The sequence below is a fragment of the Anas platyrhynchos genome, chromosome 1, assembly GCF_047663525.1.
Source record: "Anas platyrhynchos isolate ZD024472 breed Pekin duck chromosome 1, IASCAAS_PekinDuck_T2T, whole genome shotgun sequence".
Lineage (NCBI taxonomy): Eukaryota > Metazoa > Chordata > Aves > Anseriformes > Anatidae > Anas > Anas platyrhynchos.
The window spans coordinates 189596839-189602838 of record NC_092587.1 but is presented as its reverse complement, the minus strand read 5'-3'; positions in this window follow the sequence as shown (position 1 = coordinate 189602838).

The following is a 6000-nucleotide window of genomic DNA, read 5'->3' as shown; positions in this document are numbered from 1 at the left end:
TATGTTGTTGTTATCATGCAGCCCATCTTGGTTATTGGCCCTGTCCTATGAGAAATGATCTGGGCTTGATTTTGGGAACATGTACCTGGGCATGGATGTACAAGAAAGGCACACACCAGGAAAAATACGAAGTTTCCTAACTTCAGCCGAAGACCATGGAGGTCTGACATTTGCTTTTGGCAGCCCTTCATCTGCTGGCATGTGCTGTCAGCAGACATGCTGCCGTGTTTCAGAAGTCGTCACCACATACTGATCAAAGTTCCCTGGCTCATTAAAATCTCTGTGCTCCCTCCTATTTGTTTGGCAAGCTACATTTAAGTAACCTGATTCATGCGTTTTCTTTTACCTTTTCATATAACTATAATTTTTGAAATGTAGAAGAATATTTGTAGCAGGTGAGAGCTTCTTTGTAATGATACTGAGATTGAATCATTCTGTAAATTAAAATATGTATTTTGCTTCAAATCTCCTATAATTCAGCACTGACATTAATTATAGTTTTTCTTATCTATCTTAGTATCTCTCAGTTGCTTTCTTTTAATACTGTTTCGCATTTTCCCTGCTTTGCCCATTGCCTGACACAAATAAAGTATACATGGGCAATTACTAGGATTTTCAAGGCAAATTTGGCAGCCTCTTTATTTACTTTGATTCAGCTGACAGTCATATTTGACTTTTTTTTTTCAGGAACAGTGTTTATTAGCTGAATAAATGTCGGCTGGCAGTGTTAGCAGAGCATTTCCATTTTGGCTAGACCCCCTGAAAATCTCCTTTGATTCAGTATTGAACGTGGTTTATCTTTACAAAACCACAAAGAATTAAAAATTTCGAATCCAAAGCAGTTCTCTGTGCATCGTGTTTCTGCGTGAGAGACATCAAGGCAGTGGAAGTCGCCCTGCGGCTTGCTGCTGCCTGCAGTGCGTGACTGATGCACCTCAGGTAAGCGGCGTCTTCATGACCTGCACTTTTCCTTGCCCTGTTGGGAAGAACATAGCCAGATAGTGAAATCGCTATTTCCACAGACAGCTGCAATTCCTCGATCTTCCATCTCCATGGGCAATTAATAAAAGTGGAGTCATGGAGGAACAAATGTTTCCATTGCAGCAAGTAAGGTGGAATGGTTTAGATGTGTCTGCAGCTCTGTGTGTGCTGACTGTGTAGGTCCAGGTCCTTGCTGGCTGTTAGGTGGGCAGGAATTGAGACTGGGCTATGGGAGTTGGCACACTTCTTGTTTAACGTCTGTACAAGTTCGTAGTCCTGTGATTATGCAGCTGTAGGAACTGCTCTGTTTCTGCTTCCCTGAGGGAGCAGGGCTGCCCTTCAGGCTCTTATTAGAGGCACCCAGGGACAAGCTGGGACTGGGAGGATTAGGCAGCAGAAGTACCAGGTTAGCACGTGGCTCAGAGGGTTGGTATGGCATGATGCTCCCTTCCTTCCCTCATGGTGTGCTCCCATGTCCCCAGCACCAACCAGCCTGGCTTAGGGCAGAGACAGGATACATGTCTGTGTACAGGATCAGACCATTCTCATCCAGCTCTCTGCCACCATCCCACTGGCCTGTGATGAAGGAGCAAGGTGCTCCCCACTGTTCCCTGTCCTCCCATGTCCTCGGTGCTCTCCCAAGGCTGGTCCCAAGCATCTGGAATGGGACCCAGAAGGGCAGGGGCAGTGGAGGACCTGGTCCCCAGAGCTCCATTTCTTTCCTCCTCCCAGACTGAAGGACATGAAGCAGACTTCAGCCCCAGCTCACAGTCACCCATGCTGCTGGGCTGAATTGTGCTCTCCAAGGTGGTTCAACCCGGGGCACATCCTAGGGTCAGTGTGGGACAGGAATGGCTCTGGGTAAGATATTTGGGACAGCTGTGGCTGCTCTCGGGCTCATCTAATTTGCTTGTCAAGGGTGAGCTGCCTAAAGTCAGGAACACATGATAAGGTCAAGGAGATGTTCAGAGCTGGTAAACTGCTGAGAGAGTAGGGTAAGAAGGGTATAAGGCTTGTGTCTGTTATTTCACTGGCTTCTGTCCATAAGCATCCATGATTTTCCTGGGTGGAAACAAGGTAAAAATGACTGTCAGAGGACCCACTTCACAATTCCTATTTCCTTATAGAGGTACCAAGGTGTAACCCACACCAGTGTGAGAGAGGACTACTCCTCAGCTGTGCAACTGAGACTTGTGCTGGCCATTTTCCCCAACTTGCTGTTCCCACCACACGAGGCATGGCCCTATACTCACGCAGGAGCATCTGCTGTGAATTCACTGCCCTGTGACAGAGGCTGAGGCGTCCGTATGTAGATTGGATTAGACTGAAATGTCAAGTGCTCGCATGTGGCTTTGCCTTCCCCATCAGGGAAGCAGGCAGCTGAGACTTTGTGATGTTTGTACTATAACAGAACGAAGATGTTCAACAAAGTGGCTGTGAGGTGCAGATGCTCCATGATTACAGCATGCCCAAAAGCGATCTTGGTGTCTCAAAAGACAGACAGAGCCCTTATCACAAAGTCCTAAAGACTGACTGAATTCACACATGACACTGAAGCAAATACGTGTGTGTGTGTTGCTTCTCCAGAGATAATCTCCAGAAGCTCAGGCTCCTTGGGGACAGCCATTTCCAGTGGCTGCATGATATCATCCTGCATCACAGCATGCCCCTGCAAACAGCTGGTGAGCTGAACTCCGAGGGTTCAGGCTCAGTTCAGCAGTCTCCAGCACAGCTGGTGTGGGAGAGATTGAATTTCCACCCAAGCTGCTTGCTATGGCACCAGTGGGGGAGTCGATGACTGCACATGTAACCCAGGATGGGTAAAACATCACTGGCAGAACTGGTGCCCCAGCAGAAGGGATGCTAATTTAATGCAGAGGGACCTCATTCTATAATCACATCTGCTGGCATAAATCAAGATTAACTTCATTGGTGCAAACGGGGTAACTCCAGAACAAATCCTGTAGGGGCAGGTCTAACGTTGTGCCTGATTCCAGTTTTTTTAATTTGGACAACAAAATGGTGTGCTGCGTGCCCATTGCATTGCAAGTTTGCTCTCTGCGGGAGCAAAGCTGTCTTTGGAATAGCTCTTGACACTTCTAAGCCTCTACGTGAATCTCTGCAAACACCACCGATAAGCAGGAAAAAGAAGAAAAAAAAAAAAAGCACTATTTCCCTCTGCAAGTTGTCAACTCTCATTTTCATTTTTAAATGCTTCTCAGGATCTCAGGGGTGGGAGAAGAAGAAAAAAAAAAACAAACCCTGGAAGTATTTTCTAAGCTTGATTAGTTTCATGTCTGTAGGTGACATCCACCTGCAAGCCTCCAGAAACTGCCTCCTGGACTTCGATGCTGCACAGTGATGGAGGGAGGTAGGGCAGAATTTGTAATTACTACCTGCCATCACCTCTGACTGTACATTTATCTGTCAAGACTTTTTGACAAATTACAGGCAGGTGCGTGGCCTGTCCTACACGCTGCAGAATAACAAATCCCTCGTGATTCATCCCGATGAAGGGATGCTTTCAGTCCTGAGACCTGGCAGAACCCTGGCCTGACATTGGGTTTGTGCACCAAGTACTGAGTAATACTGTGCCTTTTGAAAATGATTCTTGATAGAAAGAGGTGCACAGGCACTGAAGGGAGGAAACCTGCACGGGTTCATTTTCATAACTCCTCCTTGCCCAGCTATGGGAGATCCTTTGGAAAAGGGAGAGAAGGCCAGGCTGGATGGGGCTTTGGGCAACCTGGTGTGGTGGAAGATGTCCCTGCCCATGGCAGGGAGTTGGCACTGGTCCCTTCCCAAACCAGTCTATGATTTTATTATTCTATATGAAAAGCCATTGTTTTCTTCTGCAGAGGACATGACAATGAATATGTAGCCTTAACCATGTAGAAATCATTTGGTCAAATGACCATATTGCAGTCTTTTATATTAAAACCTTAACAACGCTCTTTTATTCTCTGATTCTCAGAAGCTTCCACCATGGAATTTCCCACTATAAAGACACAGAAAACCTTCTAATCCTTTAAAATATTATTTGGGACAGCTGAACTCTCTATCAAATAGGTTTTAATAGCTGTGTATTACAGAGGTCATTGCCTTGTCGCCATCGCGTACATTAAGGGCAGAACTGTGCACTGAATCAGCTGCCACTCTCCTGCTACTAGACTATCCCTCATTTTGATGCAAACTCAAGAAAGTGCAATGCATGAAGAGATTAAGAATTAAGTGGGTTCAGATTTCATATGGTTGTGTTTTCTGAGGCCATCTGGTTAGCAGCATGTATTAAGAGAGTGAGACAGCTGCTCTAAGTATAACAGTAAAGTTGATGAATGCGGATTAAAACCACCAAGAGTTTAGCATTTGATGATATCAGCCTGGGGAGACACTACACTTGCCCTGGTAAACAACTTAATGTCATCACCTGAAATATTCTCCGTGCACTGACTTGTGGAATTGGATTTTTTATATAATATCTTATGGTTTTGTCCAGGCCATCTGGAAAACAAGCTGCCAAAAGCCGTAAGAAGTTTGCTGCTAGTTTGCTTCAATACACAGCATTGAGGGTTTTATTAAAGAACAAGAGAGATGCAAATAACAAGGTGTCAAAATATTGGAGGAGAATTTCATTAAACTTCACCCTGGGAACAGGTGGCCTTTTTTTCCTAACCCTTAACAGCTTGAAGTACGTACATTGTGCAAGAAGACTGTCTTGCCATTTCTTTTCATTGTGAGCAACACTTTTTTCTTTAAGTTGTATTATCACCCATCTCCATCAGAAGTTTCTGAAGCACAGCACAAACATATTTTTTCTGCTTAACACAAAAATGCAATTCAGTCAAAAGTGTAAACTCATGCTCTCCTGAAGTATGCTGGGTTAAGATGTGCACCTCAACTTATGCGCATTCAGAAACTTTTCACTACATTTTGGCCACAGTCCCCTTCTCCACAAAGCTATTGGTTTTGCTTTCTTCTTCCAAAATACTGACCTCATAAAGGAAAAAAGAAAAAGAGAGAGAAAACAAACAAACAAAAAATAGATGGTGAGCACCTGACAGACCGAAAGGTTGTTATTTCCAGAAGTGGGCACAGTGTGGCTTAGCTTTGTACCTTATACTTGCTTATCAGAACTAGCAACAGAAGAGAGTTGGCTGAGATCAGGACTGTGCTGGCTGACCTGGAGCTCGAGGGAATTCAGGACACAGAAATCTGTGGCCATCAGCATTGACACAGGTGAAGAGGCATTAGGAGGTAAAGTAGGTGCCACACACTATTTTACTTTTCTGTGAAACATGGAAAGCTAAAGAGATTTTGTTATGCTTCTTGTTTACTTCATTTACTTCATTACTGTTATTTTCTGCTCATGAGAGAAATTGAAATTTTTTTGCCCCTGCTTCATGGATGACTCCATAGATACTTGGAAACAAAACGGAATTCATCACACACAGTACTCCATTAAATCAAACTTCATTGGACAGAAATAAATTTTTATTCTTTCTACTTGAGAAGGTCTTTGTTGACATCCATTTGATTGGAATCGTTAACACTACTGTGGAAAGAAGTCTTTGTTAACAACTCAGCATCTCCTCTGTTTAGCTCGACTTTGAAATGCTGGGTGGTAATGCTTTGACCTTCAATTCCTTCTCTCACAGGAAATGCAAAATGATGTGTATATGATCAAGACTGAAATCATCAGATGCCAATACTATACTCTTGGAGGTGCTTTCTTTGCCGTGATTTTATTAATGGAAATTTCACTTGTTCTGACCAGAGCCAGCCAGGAAGCAGTTACACAGCAGGGATGAGCATAGGCTGTAGGCTTAATTCCCTGGAAAAGGTGTCTGTTTGAATGGTCTCTGTGACAGAACTGGTGAATGTTTGTAGATGAAATAAGATACACCAAAAGTATAGCCAGTCACGGTGCCATTGTTTTCCTCCAGACAAGCAAATAGGATCCCAGCAAATCTAAAATAACATGGTAGGAAGCAGACAGAGCTCGGGCTCTTTCCCCACCCG